We start from the raw sequence: 18,345 nt of genomic DNA on the forward strand, positions 1-18,345 counted from the left end.
GGAGAACTGTTGGGGGGCTCAGTGTAGCCCTAATATGGTTCTAGGCTTGGGGTAGGTTCATTATGTCTCTAAAGAAAACCTATCTTGAGGAAAGGGGGTATGTAGCCTGGAGAGCTAGCCTCCACCCTGGGGCAGAGTGTCCCTGTGGCCCACTTCTGGTCACTCTTGTCCATTAGGGCAGTGCCACAGTGTCCCAGGTGACCTGAGGTCTCCAGGTGTAGTGGACATCTGTGTGGGGTGGATGCGTTAGCTAGAATTGCCTTCTCTACATAGTTCCAGGTTCATGTGGGCCGCAAGCGATGCTTTGCATGAGATTTTGAAGGCGGAAATGAAGTAGCAGCCGTATTCCTTTCCATCTGGGAGACTGGAGCACAAGGCACCCTGGCAGCTCGCAAACTTCGTTGCTCACCTCTAGGCTCACCTGGCTGGCAGGGGCTGCCAGCTCTCCTCCTTCAGCCTCCGCAGCTTCTGGGCCCGGGGTGTGTTTAGCTCTGTGATGAATGGCACCAGAGTGCAGGACACCCCCGTCATCCAAGCTTGTTCTAGTCTCTCCTGTGGGCTCCGCTCATTCTGTTTTCCTTGACCTTCCCCACCTCACATCCACCTTCCCTTCTTTTTTTTTTTTTTTAAATGACTGCCATGATCTACTCAAACTTGGGGTTCCTGTAACATGGCTGGTATTTCCTCTCAGTGATTATGTACAACGTAAGACTAATCCATTTTATTAATTTATTTATTTTTGCTGTGTTGGGTCTTCGTTTCTGTGCGAGGGCTTTCTCTAGTTGCGGCGAGCGGGGGCCACTCTTCATCGTGGTGCGCAGGCCTCTCATTATCGCGGCCTCTCTTGTTGCGGAGCACAGGCTCCAGACGCGCAGGCTCAGTAGTTGTGGCTCACGGGCCTAGTTGCTCTGCAGCATGTGGGATCTTCCCAGACCAGGGCTCGAACCCGTGTCCCCTGCATTAGCAGGCAGATTCTCAACCACTGCGCCACCAAGGAAGCCCCCACCTTCCCTTCTTGATGGCCGACTTCAGACTGTAGCACCAGATGTAGAAGGGAGAGCTTCCCAGAGACGGTTTAATCAGCTCCCACAACTGGGCAACAACAAATCCCTATCATATACATATAATATATACGTATATGATATGTACTTATATGATAATCATGTAATCTTATGATAATAAATCATATATTTGTATTTATCATATAATTCTTGTGTTCACTTTAAAGATGTAGAAGCAGAGTTCTGGAAAACTACCAGGCCAACGTCACGCCTGCCCGACACCCACTCAGCACTGGCCGTGAGGGGCCCACAGTCTGCCGGCGAGGATGTTCTTCTTCTCTGGCTGGGAGTCTCCAGCCTCTTCAGGAAAGAAGCCGGAGAGGTAGGGTGCTCTCCAGCACGATCTTCTTACCCACCCACCTTCTCCATTTCCTCAGAGCTGTCAGCTCCCAGAGCCAGAGCTGGGCCTTGGGCCATCCACCATGAGCACTCATCAGACTCAGGAAAAGGGAGGAGGGTGGTGCTGGGGAGGAAGCACAGGGAGAGAAGAGCTCAGAAAGGAAAGGCAGTCGGCGGGGGAGGCCCCAAAGACTAGAGGGCGCCCCCCACGTGTGGTCTTCACCTCAGAAGAGGGCACAGCATTGGGGTGCTACTTGGTGCCAGCTGCCAGGCCCTCTGAGATAAGCACACAGCCTGGCAGGGAGCCCCTTCTCTGTCCCAGGAGAGCCAGAGCCACCCCAGAGAGAGGGACAGAGACACAGTCTTCCCAGAGAGGGGGCGGAACCACAGCCATGGAGGGTGGAGCCACAACCATGGGGGGCGGAGCCACAGTCTTCCCAGAGAGGGGGGCAGAGCCACAGGCTTCCAGGGTCGGTCTCTAGGGGCTTTGTGCTTGAGAGAAAACTCAGGTGTAGCCTCTGTGAAGAACGCCTGCAGGGGTTTGGGGGGCTGGGAAAGACACCCACCTCCAAACCCTCAAGAGTGGGTGGGGGCTGGAGCACGGGGAATAAAAACCAACCAACCAACCAACAAACCTTTATAGCCAGGTTCACAAGTCTGTAACATCACATGGGATAACCAGTAGGGGGAGAAAGGTTGGGGTCTCACTTTCCATTTTCTAAGCCAGGAAGGGGCATACAGAGATGCTGAGTGGCCAAAAAGAATTCTATAAATATGTATGTGTTATATATATATGCTATATATATATTTGGTCTCCTATGGGTACTGTAACAAGCTATCACAAACTGGGTGGCTTAGGACAACAGAAACTTATTTTCCCACAGTTCTGGTGGGCAGAAGTCCAAATTGAAGGTGTCAGGCAAGCCTTCTTTTCTGGTTTCTGGCGGCTGCTGGGAATGCTTGGTGCTCCCTGGCTTGCAGCTACGTCATTGTAATCTCTGCCTCTGTCTTCATGTGGCTGTCCTCCATCTGTGTGTCTGTGCCTTCCCATGGTATTCTTCTTTCTATATGTGTCTCTGCATCTCTTCTCCTTCTGAGGACTCCAGTCATGTGGGATTAAGGGCACATCTTATTGCAGTGTGTCCTCCTCTTAACTTACAACTAAATTACATGTAAAGACCTTTTCCCTTCATTACAAATATCCCATTTCCAAATAAGGCCACATTTATAGATACCAGGGATTAGAATTTCAACATATTGTTTTGGGGGACATAATTCAACCCATAGCACTCTGGCTTTCCCCATATCTTCCCTGTGCTTCCTGGGACCACCTCCAAAGTAAACCACCTGTGTCCGAGTCCTTCTCTCTGGGCTGTCTTTGGGGTCCTAAACCAAGATGGAGGGTAGAGATCTGAAAAGAAAAGAGAAAGGGGAGCTAAGCTCAGGGAAGGAGAGAGTTAAGATGAAATGATCCATTGGCCCTAATATCAAGAAATGAGGTCAAGTTCAAGGAGACCTCTGGGAGATGGGGGAGCAATGGGAAAGGAGCTTCTTTTTTTAGAACTTGGCAGATGCTCTGGCTGGAGCTGGGCCACATCTGGGAAGGCAGTGGGAGAGTGAAGCTGAAGGTGGAGCCAGACTTGAGCCTGAGGACCTGGAGAGGAGGCCGGGGCCCTCAGACTGGGTCCTCTAGTCCAGCCAGCTCCGGCTCTGGCTGGGGAATCTGAGGCCCAGAGACGGGCAGCAACTCTCCTTGGCTCCCGGCAGAGACTAGAAGCTCTGCTCCTCTGGTCTGTCTCTGGTCCTCCTGTTTTGGCCTCTCTTCCATGGTAGGGTTGGTGGGCGGCAGGATGCAGTCAGAACTGTCTGGGCTCTGCTGACCCAGGCCATCTCTGCTTGGGCCAGGGTGGAGGAGGGCAGACTCCACAGCGAAGGACCGATGCCCACCCTGGTCCAGGACCATCCACCGACTCTGTTTTGTATTGTGTGGGAGTTGGGGCAGCATCTCTGTGGCTCTGCCTTCCCCCCACGCCCATGCATTTTCATTAGGCTTATTAATAAATTGTGGCCATATCCCCCTGCCCACAAAGTCAACTTGTTATATTTATAGCTCTTGGAAATCTCCCTGCCTAAAGCCTCCACCCCTCCAACTCTGCCAGGGCCTCTGCTTGGTCAGAAATGTGCCTTTTCTCAGCACTGTTATTTCAGCCTGGCTCTGATGGGCCGTGGTATCCACGGGCAGAGGAGCTTACTTGGTGACAGGCAGCGGACACCATCCAAACAGGTCTGGTTTTGTCAGAAAATACCTTAGAAGAGAAGAAAATGTATTTCATTTGGGGGCAGTAGGAAGACACTGGTGCTGTTTAATGTAATTATATATCTTTCAGCTCCTTTAAAACATTTTTTATTTTAACTCTCCATGGGAAGTAGAATGGAATTATCTGAAGCCTGTTTTCTAACTCAAGGAACAGCAGTTGGAATCATTATTTTCTGACCGAAGGAGACATTTGTGTAAAATTTTCTGGGTGCGGAGTCCAAGCTGGAATCACTCCCGAGTGAGTGGGGTATGAGATCCGGTGTATCAGTTTCTTCTTGCTGCTGTAACAAATGACCACAAACTCTGTGGCTTAACGCAACACAATTTTATTAAGTTACAATTTTGTAGTTCAGAAGACCGAAGGGGACCTCAGTGTGTTAAAAGCTGGGTGCCGGCAGGCTGAGTCCTTACTGGAGGTTCTAGGGGGGCATCCATTACCTTGCCCTTTCCAGCTTCTTGAGGCCGCCTGCATCCCTTGGATGGTGGCTCTTTTCCCCTGTTTTCAAAGCCTGTCACTCTGACCTCTGCTCCTGTCATTCCTTCTCTGACTCTGACCCTCCTGCCTTCCTCTGATATGGACCTTTGTGATTTCCTTTAGCCCATCGGGTAATCCAGGATAATCTCCCATCTCTAGACTGTTAATTAATTGCATCTGTAAAGTCCCTTTTACCATGGAAAGGGACAAATTCACCATTCTGGGGAATAGGATTGAAGACCCTTGGGGCTGTAATTTGGCCTATCATAGCCGGAAAATCGTTTCCATGCCCTGGCTTCTCCAATCCTTCCACTGCCCTGGGAGGCAGAAGGAGAGGGGGTTGTGGGCCCCCTTTCATGGAGATGCCCAGAGGTGAAGTCATTGCCCAGGATTGAGAAGTGAGTGCCAGAGCTGAGAGTGGAACCAGGGTCTCCCCATGGCAATGCCAGCACTGTTCCTGTCAGCTCCCGTGAGCCCCTGTCAAAACAGGCTCTCTGCGTGGAGACTGAGTGTGTGGATTCTGTCTGCAAATGGAACCTGCGCTGTGGACCTGGCTCCATGATTCACCTGAGATCACAAAGTCCGTGAGTTTCTTAATGTCCCTGGGTCTCAATCTTCTGGGGAAAGTAGTCATTTTTCTGTAAAGCTCATAATAAGTGTTGGCTATATGGTAGCCATTACTAATAACAACAGAGCAGAACCTCAAAGCTTAGACCCTCCAAGGACGTGCGCTGAGGTGCCAGGATGCCTCTGGTTCTTGCCTGCTGTGCTCGGGGCCCTACACATGCTCGCTCTTCTCTTTGTTCCTCTCTGTTGGCCAAACCCTACTCATCATTCTAAGCCCTGGATATCACCTCCTCCAGGAAGCTCTCTTTGGTTGCGCCAGGTGGAGTTGGCTGCTCCTTCCCAATGTTGGAACCGTGGTTGCCTCTCAGGAGGGGTGAACCTGGACAGGGAGATGGAAGGATTCCAGTGTTACCCTCTGCAGATCCGGGTTGGAATTCCAGGCCTGTCACTTACCGGTATATGTTTTCAGGCTCTTCTGAACCTGATTCCTTACCCGTGACATGGGATGGAGGATGACAGGCTTACTTCCCAGGATGTTGTGAGGCCTGAATGAGACCATTCATGTGAAGCCCTTCCCTCGAGTCTTGCACATGTTAAGTTCTCAGTAAATGGTAGCTACATACAAGGAAAGCATGGAAATCCCACAGTTACTTGAGACAGAGGAACCCAGGTACAAATTCGCTCTGCTTTTGGCTGGAATCACATCAGCGTGAGGGCTTAGCTCCTGCACACTGGACCCTTGTTATGGCCATCTTTTATTTATTTTCTTTAACTTTTTATTTTATATTGAAGTATAGCCGATTAACAATGTTGTGATAGTTTCAGGTGCACAGCAAAGCGACTCAGCCATATATATATCCACGTATCCATTCTCCCCCAAAGTCCCCTCCCATCCAGGCTGGTTATGGCCATCTTTGATTAGCAAAAATGGAATATCAGGTTAATTGCTGTGAAGCATGTGGGCTGATTGAAGCAATGGGGTGGGCTGTGGGAACCCAAGATATTTCCAGGGACCTTGATGTTGTTGGGGGGCAGTGACTCAGAGGCCCTGCCCCCAGGGGTTTTTGTGTTTACTGGGGCTACATTTAAACACTGGTGGTGGTGGGCTTCCCAGACCCCAGGAATCTGGTTACAATGTTGTGTGTCTCACCCACAGCGTGTGGAGGTGAAGGTCCCTCGCAGGGCTGAGCAGCAGTGGAGTGGGGAGTGGGAGGGAGGCTGCAAGATAACAGAGTGGGGGCCCCAGTCCTGCAGAGGGGGGATGGGCCTCAGTTCCCCTGGCCCTGTTCCCGTCATCCCCGGGCCCTGTGCTGACCCGCCTCTTTGCCCTCATTGTCTGGGCCACTGCCCCATAAGCCGAGTATTAGCCTGATGTTGTCCTGGGGCCATAAACACCTTGTAAAAGTCGCTGGAACAAGATACTTTATGTTGGTGGCGACTCCAGCCCAGGCCATTAAGTCTGTCCTGACGTTGGCTGGGGCTTGCGGTGGCCTGACTCACAGGTTTTGTGTAAGCCCCTAATTAGGGCCTCTGTGCCGCCACCCCTCTCCAGTCCTCCTGGGCTCTGCCCTGAGTCCTGGCAGGACTTTCGGGCTCCCAGGGCCAAGGGCTCTGATTTACACTGTTTAATGCCTTTTACCCCTTTTCCTTAATGCTCTCCTGTTGCTGTCTTAAAATTCTTAGCCATTTGGAACAATGGCTGTATTTTCATTCTGCACTGAGCCCTGCAAACTATGTAGCTGCTGCCGGCTAAGAGGATGCCTTGTGGACTGCGGGGTGCTCTCCGGACGAAGGGCCGGGCTGGCTGGAGGGGAGTGAGGGAGGGGCACGGTAGTCAGAGACCAAGTCTAAGCAGTGATGCCAGAGTGTGTGTGGGGCCTGCGGAGAGTGTAGGGCCCTGGGGGCCATTGTGAGAGCTTTGGCTCCCCTCTGAGAGAAATAGGGAGGCACAGGAAGGTTAGGACAGAAGAGTGACATTATCCGACCTAAAGTACAGAAAGATCAACTTGGCTGCTGTTGGGAAGAGAGTCCAAGGGTAGAAACAGGGAGACCACGCAGGAGGCTGGTGAGGAAATAGGATAAAGATGCTGGCGACTCAGGTGAGGCTGGGAGCAGTGGTGCTGGAGGGAAGCGGTGATTCTGGATATATTCTTAGGATGAAGCTATCAGGTTTTGTGAAGGAGTAGATGTCATCCAGGGGGTCTGGCTTGTCCTGGTAGAAAGTCTCCAAAGAGACTTTCCCTTCTGTCCCCCATGCCACTTGGCCATCATTTCTCTCCCCCCTCCCCGTCCTGGAATTAGGGCCGGTTTTGTAACTTGCTTTGATCAGTAGAGTGTGGGGAAATGGTGGCTGTGTCCGTTCCTGGCCTCACGTTGAAGAGGCCCAGCAGCTTCTGCTTTTGCTCTCTGGGAACCCAGTTGCTGTGCCGTAAGGAGGCTGGGAGGGACCCTGGAGGAGAAGCCCATGGACAGCTGGCTGACAAGCAGCACCAACTTCCAGACCTGTGAGAAGGACCTTCTTCCACGTCCCAGCCCCAAATGAGCTCCCAGATGAATGTGGCCGTGGAAGTGACTCCAGCTGACATCACATGGGACGGAAGAACCACCCAGATGAGCCCTGCCCAAGTTCCTGACCAAAAGAATCATGGGAAACAAGACACTGTTCTTTTGGGCTGCTTGTTATGCGTCAGTCTCTGCCTGCCGTAGATATCTCTTACACATCCAAGCAGAAATGTGTTGAGTCGCAGCTGGACACACGAGTTCAGGAAAGAGGTCCAGGCTGGGAAGTTTCGATAGACAGATGTCATTAAAGTCTTGAAGCTGAATGAAATTGACAAGATTGAGTGTGGAGGGAGAAGAGAAGAGGACCAAGAACTAAGTCCCCTGACCCTTGGATCTTTAAGTGGTCAGGGAGATGGGGAGGGGCCGGCAAAGGGGAGCGATGGGGAGGCCACCGGACACCCATGTGCTGGCCTCTCCTCGCCAAGCGACCAGCTCCAGGCACCCAGCCCTCCCTCCCACTCTCTCACTTTTTCCTGGTGATGGTCTTTCTAATGTGACTTCCCTTGCTCCTGTCTCCTGTGAACACACCCGAGAGTCCGACGATCCTCGGCCATGTCCATTCCTGTCTCCTCGGAGCTGAGGTCCTAGTCAGCAACCTCGCTCATCCTACCCCGTCAGCTAGGGCTTGTGCTCAGCTCACTCCGTATTTTGATGAAATGGGTTTATTTCATAACCAGACACGTGCATGAAACATACTGTGTTGTCAGAGGGCCTTGCTCAGGGGGTGTGCCTTCGAGACTGGCTTTGTTTGTACTCCTGTGTGATCGCTCCTCCTTCCTTCCTTCCATCCATCATTCCTTCCATCCATTTATTATCCTTCCCCTCCCTCCCTCCCTTCCATCCATCATTCCCATCTTTCTGTCATGGATTCATGGGCGCTTCCTCAGCAGGTGTGCCCTGCGAGGTACTCCACCCCTGTCCGAAGACCCTCACTGTTCAGACTGTCATCCTCAAAAAGTTAATAATCGCAGGGATGGTAAACCAATGCCACCCCCTGACAGTGTCCCCTTCCACAAGGTTCTGCATTTTTTTTTGTGTGTGTGTGTGGTACGCAGGCCTCTCACTGTTGTGGCCTCTCCCATTGCGGAGCACAGGCTCCGGACGCGCAGGCTCAGTGGCCATGGCTCACGGGCCCAGCCGCTCCGCGGCATGTGGGATCTTCCCAGACCGGGGCACGAACCCACGTCCCCTGCATCGGCAGGCGGACTCTCAACCACTGTGCCACCAGGGAAGCCCGGTTCTGGCGTTTTGTTGCTGCTGCTACTGCTGCAGGGGATCTGTGTCCATCCCTCCCCGTCCAAGCGCCCTTGGGAATCTGTGAAGTAGAGGACAGTCATTCCTATTCTCTACAGTTATCAAGGCTGACATCTAGTTACCAAGAAATCACACTCAGCAGTGTTCAGACAGCAGCTGAGACTGGCTGTCACCAGGGTGCTATCTGGGCCATCTTTCTTGGACTCTGTGACCCCAGAGGTGTCCAGGACCCACCCTCAGTGTGTGCTGGACTCTCTGGGGGCTTTGCTGTGAGGCGGCATGGGCAGAGCCCAGAACCCTTGTCCCCCAGGTCAGGGGCCGCCGTCATGGTCTTGGAAGTTAGCTCACCTTCCGGCCTCTGTTGCCTCACTTGGGTTGGCGTCTCTGGCTGAGGGGCAGAGGGTTGGGTCGCTGGGCCAGAGGGCAGAGGCCTCAGAGGCAGCTGGAGAATGCAGGTGCTCTTGGCTGAAGCAGGGGCCCTGGGGTCTGAGCTGTGATTGTCGAGGAAAGGCCGAGGGTGCTGGCCTGGGGCTGGTGGAGGGGAGAAGGATGGAAGGGGGGGTCTAGGAAGGTCCTGCAACTTGTACCTGACTTCAAGTAAGATCCAGACTTCCTCTGTCCCTCTGCAGACCCCGCTCCTGTGGTGGAGAAAGGCCCCCAGCACTGTCCTCATACACACGTCCAGTACTGATGTGTCCCAGAACCCAGCTGAGGTCTTGGCCCACTTTGCCGGTGGCCTATGCCAGGCTGTGCTTGGTTTCATTTCCTTTATTATTTCCCCCTTTCATCTTCCCTCCTCACTCCTATTTCCCTCCTCCCAATACTACCCACTTTAGTGCATTTAATTTACATCCTCCCAATCCACTTTCAATACATTATACATTTATTTAAATATAAGTGACTCTTTGAAATAGGTAGAGTGCCATTTTGCATGTGTTTTAAAATCTCCATAAATACTATTGGCCCGTAAATCTCATTGTCTTTCTTACTTTTTTTTTTTTTTTTTTTTTTGGGCCAGACATTAAGTTTTTGAGATCGGTCCTTGTTGCTATATGTAAGTCTGGTTCAGTACATTAGATGACTGTATGGAATTTTCATTATGTGAGTATACTTATGCTATAGGCTGAATGTTTGTGGGCCCCCCCACCCCTGGCAAAGAAAAGCCCTCACATCTTAAAATTCTAATGCCCAAGGTGATGGTATTTGGAGGTGGGTCTTTGGGAGGTGACTAGGTCATGAGGGTGGAGCCCTTATGAATGGGATTAGTGCCCTTGTAAAAGGGGCCCCAGAGAGCTCCATCATGCCTTCTGCCATGTGAGGTCACACCCAGAAAATAGCGGGAAGTGGGCTTTCACTCGACAGTGAATCTGCTGGCACCTTGATCTTGGACTTCCCAGCCTCCAGGACTGTGAGAGGTAAATGTCTGTTGTTTTATGAGCTGCCCAGTCTTTGGTGTTCTGTTATAGCAGCCTGAGCCAACTCTGTCTCTCTCTCTCTCCCTCTCTCTCTCTCTCTCTCTCTTTCTCTCTCTCACACACACACACACGCGCGCGCACACACACACACACACACACACACACCTTTTCCATTCCTGAGCAATGGGCCCTACCCCTTTTTGTGATGAGAATAATGCTGTGCTGAAAGCCCTTCTCCGTGTCTCCTGGTGGCCCTGCGGCATGTCTCTGGGATGCATCTGCAGGAGCCCCACATCTGTCCTGGGCTGCTGCATGCCACCATGTACACACTGCCTGGCTGTCCACAGTCCTGCAACAGCCTGGCCTCCCAACTGGACAGGGCCCCATTTCTGCAAGCTCACAGCTGCCCTTGCTGTCACTTGACCTTCTATTTTTGGAGAATCAGTTGGCTGGAGGTGATGTCTCCTTGTTCGCGAGTCTCTGGCAGAGGTCTCCTCATTTCCTCAGCAGACGCTGTCTCCCCACTGTTAACCATCTGCTTATACTTCGCTCATTTTCCTGAGGGGCTGACTCTCTCTCACTCGCTGATTTGTAGGAGTTACTTGTATAATTTACATAATAATTTTTATCAGTTTCAGACTTTGAAGAAAAAGTTCCCCCAGTCTGTCACTCATCTGTTCAGTTTGTTGGTGGTATTCTTTATTGAACAGAAATCTTTAATTGTGATGAAGTTGAATCTGTCATTTTTTTTCACATAGTTCATTCTTTTGGCATCTTGTTTAAGAAACTGTTCCCAACGTTGAGACCATGAAGCTTTTTCTCTTTTTTAAAAAATTAGCTTTAGCATTTAAAGCTAATATTTCAGTCCTTAAACTATTTGGAATATGTATGTGTGTCCATGTTATATTATATTGTATTATATTATCACGTGATATTACATTATATATATAACATTTTTCATTTTTACAGTCTTGTCTTTATGTACAATATGAAGACTTTCCAAATACCATTGATGGTTGCATCTAAAGAGCTTTAGTGTTTATTTTCTTTCTTCATAACCTGTACTGAGAATCTAAACTATCACCAGTTCTAGAGGAAGTAAATATCCAGGGCAAATACTTTTCTTATACTTCCTTTGTTTCTTCCTTCCTGGATTCTAATGTGTTGGCACCAGTGGCAGTTGTTCATCTTGGGTTGTCTACCTCTGCATTTTGAGCAGCAGAATGCTCCACTAGCTTATCTTCCCTTTGAAGCAGCCTGATTATTTGCTTCCTTAATTCAGTGTGAGGATTTCAAGAATCTGCTTTTCATTTAGAACTTGCTTCTTTCAACCGCTGTTCCTTGCAGGAAAAGTTTGGATTGCATAACAGCTTAATATGCATTAAACGTTAAAAAAATACCACAAATGGGGACTTCCCTGGTGGTCCAGTGGTTAAGACTCTGCGCTTTCAGTGCAGGGGGCGTGGGTTCAATCCCTGCTCGGGGAACTAAGATCCCACATGCTGCGTGGCCAAAAAAATCGCAAATGTATGTTGAAATTATAAGACGCACTGTGATTCCCATACTAATGACTGTCAAATAGGCAACATGATATTTAGGTGATAAATGTGGCCAGTGAGTCAAGGTGCTGAAGGAATGTTGGACCCAGGGCTCTCCATGTGAAGTATAGTCTGTATGTGGTAGGAGCCCAAGTCTTCCTCACGTGGCAGGTTAATATCTCCAGCATCATTTCCTAAATAATTCATCTTTTCCTCTCTGAGTTTTGATGCCATTGACATGATTTTGTTATGATTCTGGAATTTCTATTCTGTTTCTTTGATTGTCTCATCTGTTCCCTTGCCAATACCACATCTTTGATCTCTAGCCATTCATGAATCTTTATTTTTCATATGAATTTTCAAGTCAACCCATAAAGTTCCTGAAAATGTGTTGCTGTGACTTTGATTGGATTATCTTTAATTTTCAGATGAGCTTGAGGAGAATCAACCTTGGTGATGTGGAGTTGTGCCGTCCGTGAATGGGACACAGTTCCCTATTTCCTCACATATCCTTTTGTGCCTTTACTAGATTCAAAATTTTCTCCATAGAGATTTTGAGCATCCTCTAATAGGCTAATACATAGATGCTTTCTGTTTTTTATTGCTATGATAAGTGCTAATATATTTTGGCTACATTTTTCCAGCTAGTTTTGGCTGGAACAGAGAAACACTGCTGCTTTCTGTATGTTGATTATGTATCTGGCAGCTGTACTGAACTCTCCCATTTCTTCTTTTTTTTTTTTTTTAACATCTTTATTGGAGTATAATTGCTTTACAATGGTGTGTTAGTTTCTGCTTTATAACAAAGTGAATCAGCTATACATATACATATGTTCCCATATCTCCTCCCTCCTGCGTCTGCCTCCCATCCTCCCTATCCCACCCCTCTAGGTCACAAAGCACCGAGCTGATCTCCCTGTGCTATATGGCTGCTTCCCACTAGCTATCTATTTTACATTTGGTAGTGTATATATGTCCATGCCACTCTCTCACTTCGTCTCAGCTAACCCTTCCCCCTCCTTGTGTCCTCAAGTCCATTCTCTATGTCTATATTCCAGTCCTGCCCCTAGGTTCTTCAGAACCATTTTTTTTTTTTTTAGATTCCATATATATGTGTTAGCATACGGTATTTGTCTTTCTCTTTCTGACTTACTTCACTCTCTATGACAGTCTCTATGTCCATCTACCTCGCTACAAATAACTCAATTTTGTTTCTTTTTGTGGCTAATATTCCATTGTATATATGTGCCACATCTTCTTTATCCATTCATCTGTCAATGGCCACTGAGGTTGTTTCCAGGTCCTGGCGATTGTAAATAGAGCTGCAATGAACATTGTGGTACATGACTCATTTTGAATTATGGTTTTCTCAGGGCATATGCCCAGTAGTGGGATTACTGGGTCGTATGGTAGCTCTATTTTTAGTTTTTTAAGGAGCCTCCGTACTGTTCTCCATAGTGGCTGTAAAAATTTACATTCCCACCAACAGTGCAAGAGGGTTCCCTTTTCTCCACACCCTCTCCAGCATTTATTGTTTGTAGATTTTTTGATGATGGCCATTCTGACTGCTGTGAGGTGATACCTCATTGTAGTTTTGATTTGCATTTCTCTAATGATTAGTGATGTTGAGCATCCTTTCATGTGTTTGTTGGCTATCTGTATATCTTCTTTGGAGAAATGTCTATTTAGGTCTTCTGCCCATTTTTGGATTGGATTGTTTGTTTTTTTGATATTGAGCTGCATGAGCTGCTTGTAAATTTTGGAGATTAATCCTTTGTCAGTTGCTTCATTTGCAAATATTTTCTCCCATTCTGAGGGTTGTCTTTTCGTCTTGTTTATGGTTTCCTTTGCTGTGCAAAAGATTTTGTTTCATTAGGTCCCACTTGTTTATTTTTGTTTTTATTTCCATTTCTCTAGGAGGTGGGTCAAAAAGGATCTTGCTGTGATTTATGTCATAGAGTATTCTGCCTATGTTTTTCTCTAAGAGTTTTATAGTGTCTAGCCTTACATTTAGGTCTTTAATCCATTTTGAGTTTATTTTTGTGTATGGTGTTTGGGAGTGTTCTAATTTCATTCTTTTACATGTAGCTGTCCAGTTTTCCCAGCACCACTCATTGAAGAGGCTGTCTTTTCTCCATTGTATATTCTTACCTCCTTTATCAAAAATAAGGTGACCATATGTGCATGGGTTTATCTCTGGGCTTTCTATCCTGTTCCATTGATCTATATTTCTGTTTTTGTGCCAGTACCATACTGTCTTGATTACTGTAGCTTTGTAGTATAGTCTGAAGTCCGGGAGCCTGATTCCTCCAGCTCCTTTTTTTTTTTCTCAAGATTGCTTTGGCTATTCAGGGTCTTTTGTGTCTCCACAGAAATTGTGAAATTTTTTGTTCTAGTTCTGTGAAAAATGCCATTGGTAGTTTAATAGGGATTGCATTGAATCTGTAGATTGTTTCTGGTAGTACAGTCATTTTCACAATGTTGATTCTTCCAATCCAAGAACATGGTATATCTCTCCATCTGTTTATATCATCTTTAATTTCTTTCATCAGTGTCTTATAGTTTTCTGCATACAGGTCTTTTGTCTCCCTAGGTAGGTTTATTCCTAGGTATTTTATTCTTTTTGTTGCAATGGTAAATGGGAGTGTTTCCTTAATTTCTCTTTCAGATTTTTCATCATTAGTATATAGGAATGCAGGAGATTTCTGTGCATTAATTTTGTTAATGCACAAAAGTTAATTAATTTTGTTAAATCCTGCTGCTTTACCAAATACAGTTTTCAACTGTATAGTTTTCAACTATAATCTCTTCACATATTTTCTTCTGCCTCTGGTAGATCTAGTAGTTTTCTGGTAGCATCTTTAGGATTCTCACTATGTATCTGCATACAGTGTCAGCTTTACTTCTTCTTTTCCAATTTGGATTCCTTTTATTTCTTTTTCTTCTCTGATTGCTGTGGCTGAAACTTCCAAAACTATGTTGAATAATAGTGGTGAGAGTGGACAACCTTGTCTTGTTCCTGATCTTAGAGGAAATGGTTTCAGTTTTTCACCATTGAGAAAGATGTTGGCTTTGGGTTTGTCATATATGGCCTTTATTATGTTGAGGTAAATTCCCTCTATGTCTACTTTCTGGAGGGTTTTTGTCGTTAATGGGTGTTGAATTTTGTCGAAAGCTTTTTCTGCATCTATTGAGATGATCATGTGGTTTTTCTCCTTCAGTTTGTTAATATGGTTTATCACATTGATTGATTTGCATATATTGAAGAATCCTTGCATTCCTGGGATAAACCCCACTTGATCATGGTGTATGATCCTTTTAATGTGCTGTTGGATTCTGTTTGCTAGTATTTTGTTGAGGATTTTTGCATCTATGTTCATCAGTGATATTGGCCTGTAGCTTTCTTTCTTTGTGACATCTTTGTCTGGTTTTGGTATCAGGGTGATGGTGGCCTTGTAGAATGAGTTTGGGAGTGTTCCTCCCTCTGCTATATTTTGGAAGAGATTGAGAAGGATAGGTGTTAGCTTTTCTCTAAATGTTTGATAGAATTCGCCTGTGAAGCCATCTGGTCCTGGGCTTTTGTTTGTTGGAAGATTTTTAATCACAGTCTCAATTTCAGTGCTTGTGATTGGTCTGTTTATATTTTCTATTTCTTCCTGGTTCAGTCTCAGAAGGTTGTACTTTTCTAAGAATTTGTCCATTTCTTCCAGGTTGTCCATTTTATTGGCATAGAGTTGCTTGTAGTAGTCTCTTAGGATGCTTTGTATTTCTGTGGTGTCTGTTGTAACTTCTCCTTTTTCATTTCTAATTTTATTGATTTGAGTCCTCTCCCTCTTTTCTTGATGAGTCTGGCTAATGGTTTATCAATTTTGTTTATCTCCTCAAAGAACCAGCTTTAAGCTTTATTGATCTTTGCTGTCATTTCCTTCATTTCTTTTTCATTTATTTCTGATCTGATCTTTATGCTTTCTTTCCTTCTGCTAACTTTGGGGTTTTTTTGTTCTTCTTTGTCTAATTGCTTTAGGTGTAAGGTTAGGTTGTTTATTTGAGATGTTTCTTGTTTCTTGAGGTAGGATTGTATTGCTGTAAACTTCTTTCTTAGAACTGCTTTTGCTGCATCCCATAGGTTTTGGGTTGTCGTGTTTTCATTGTCATTTGTTTCTAGGTATGTTTTGATTTCCTCTTTGATTTCTTCAATGATCTTTTGGTTATTTAGTAGTGTATTGTTTAGCCTCCACCTACTTGTATTTTTTACATATTTTTTCCTGTAATTGATATCTAGTCTCATAGTGTTGTGGTCGGAAAAGATACTTGATATGATTTCAGTTTTCTTAAATTTACCAAGGCTTGATTTGTGACCCATGATATGATCTATCCTGGAGAATGTTCCATGAGCACTTGAGAAGAAAGTGTATTCTGTTGTTTTTGGATGGAATGTCCTATAAATATCAATTCAGTCCATCTTGTTTAATGTGTCATTTAAAGCTTGTGTTTCCTTATTTATTTTCATTCTGGATGATCTGTCCATTGGTGAAAGTGGGGTGTTAAAGTCCCCTACTATGGTTGTGTTGCTGTTGATTTCCCCTTTTATGGCTGTTAGCATTTGCCTTATGTATTGAGGTGCTCCTATGTTGGATGCATAGATATTTACAATTGTTATATCTTCTTATTGGATTGATCCCTTGATCATTATGTAGTGTCCTTCTTTGTCTCTTGTAATAGTCTTTATTTTAAAGTCTACTTTGTCTGATATGAGAATTGCTACTCCAGCTTTCTTTTGATTTCCATTTGCATGGAATATCATTTTCCATCCCCTCACTTTCAGTCTGTATGTGTCCCTAGGTCTGAAGTGGGTCTCTTGTGGACAGCATATATATATATATGGGTCTTGTTTTCATATCCATTCAGCCAGTCTATGTCTTTTGGCTGGAACATTTAATCCATTTACATTTAAGGTACTTATCGATATGTATGTTCAAATTACCGTTTTCTTAATTGTTTTGGGTTTGTTCTTGTAGGTCTTTTCCTTCTCTTGTGTTTTCTGCCTAAAGAAGTTGCTTTAGCATTTGTTGTAAAGCTGGTTTAGTGGTGCTGAATTGTCTTAACTTTTGCTTGTCTGAAAAGGTTTTAATTTCTTTTTTTTTTTTTTTTGTGGTATGTGGGCCTCTCACTGTTGTGGCCTCTCCCGTTGTGGAGTACAGGCTCTGGACGTGCAGGCTCAGCGGCCATGGCTCATGGGCCCAGCTGCTCCGCGGCATGTGGGATCTCCCCTGACTGGGGCACAAACCCATCCATGTCCCCTGCATCGGCAGGCGGACTCTCAACCACTGCGCCACCAGGGAAGCCCAAGGTTTTAATTTCTTCATCAAATCTGAATGAGATCCTTGCTGGGTAGAGTAATCTTGGTTGTAGCTTTTTCCCTTTCATCACTTTAAATATGTCCTGCCACTCCCTTCTGGCTTGCAGAGTTTGTGCTGAAAGACCAACTGTTAACCTTATGGGGATTCCCTTGTATGTTATTTGTTGCTTTTCCCTTGCTGCTTTTAATATGTTTTCTTTGCATTTAATTTTTGATAGTTTGATTATTATGTGTCTTGGTGTGTTTCTCCTTGGATTTATCCTGTATGGGACTCTCTGCACTTCCTGGACTTGATTGACTATTTCCTTTCCCATGTTAGGGAAGTTTTCAACTATAATCTCTTCACATATTTTCTCAGACCCTTTCTTTTTCTCTTCTTCTTCTGGGAATTCGAATGTTGGTATGTTTAATATTTTCCCAGAGGTCTGAGACTGTCCTCAGTTCTTTTCATTCTTTTTTTTCTTTATTCTGTTCTGTGGTCATTATTTCCACTATTTTATCTTCCAGGTCACTTATCCGTTCTTCTGCCTCTGGTATTCTGCTATTGATTCCCTCTTGAGAATTTTTAATTTCATTTATTGTGTTGTTCATCATTGTTTGTTTGCTCTTTAGTTCTTCTAGTTCCTTGTTAAACGTTTCTTGTATTTTCTCCATTCTACTAACAAGATTTTGGATCATCTTTACTATCATTACTCTGAATTCTTTTTCAGGTAGACTGCCTATTTCCTCTTCATTTGTTTGGTCTAGTGGGTTTTTACCTTGCTCCTTCATCTGCTGTGTGTTTCTCTGTCTTCTCATTTTGCTTAACTTACTGTGTTTGGGGTCTCTTATTTGCAGGCTGCAGGTTCATATTTCCCATTGTTTTTGGTGTCTGCTTCCAGTGGCTAAGGTTTGTTTAGTGGGTTGTGTAGGCCTCCTGGTGGAGGGGACTGGTGCCTGTGTTCTGGTGGATGAGGCTGGATCTTGTGTTTCTGGTGGGCAGGACCACGTCCAGTGTGTGTTTTGGGGTGTGTGTGACCTTATTATGATTTTAGGCAGCCTCTCTGCTAATGGCTGGGGTTGTGTTCCTGTCTTGTTAGTTGTTTGGCATAGGGTGTCCATCACAGTAGCTTGCTGGTCGTTGAGTGGAGCTCAATGTCTTAGCCTTGAGATGGAGATCTCTGGGAGAGCTTTCGCCATTTGATATTACATGGAGCCGGGAGGTCTCTGGTGGACCAATGTCTTGGACTTGGCTCTCTCAATTCAGAGGCACAGGCCTGACACCTGGCCGGAGCATGAAAACCCTGTCAGCCACACGGCTATTATATCTGCAGGAATGCTGGGAAGTCTCAATGAACAACTTCAGAAAAATGCCACCTGTACGAGGAGGAGCTCCTTGATGAGATGCATAAACCACAGGCCAGCTGTGAACTCAAGAGTCTGCTTCCCAGTTTACTGCTATGCCTCCTCGCAGATACC

At 46.1% G+C, this 18,345-nt stretch overlaps 1 long non-coding RNA gene across 5 annotated transcripts in view; it reads left to right on the top strand.

Moving 5' to 3' along the window:
• LOC115839815 (uncharacterized) overlaps window positions 1–18,345 on the top strand; it is a 148,396-nt gene that overhangs the window by 10,735 nt on the left and 119,316 nt on the right. For all 5 annotated transcript variants that reach the window (XR_011376789.1, XR_009559348.2, XR_011376794.1 and 2 more), the window contains exon 2: window positions 1,229–1,383. This is a non-coding gene — a long non-coding RNA (uncharacterized lncRNA). The remainder of the gene's footprint in view (window positions 1–1,228; window positions 1,384–18,345) is intronic.

Source organism: Globicephala melas, chromosome 16 (genome assembly GCF_963455315.2).
Source record: "Globicephala melas chromosome 16, mGloMel1.2, whole genome shotgun sequence".
NCBI lineage: Eukaryota > Metazoa > Chordata > Mammalia > Artiodactyla > Delphinidae > Globicephala > Globicephala melas.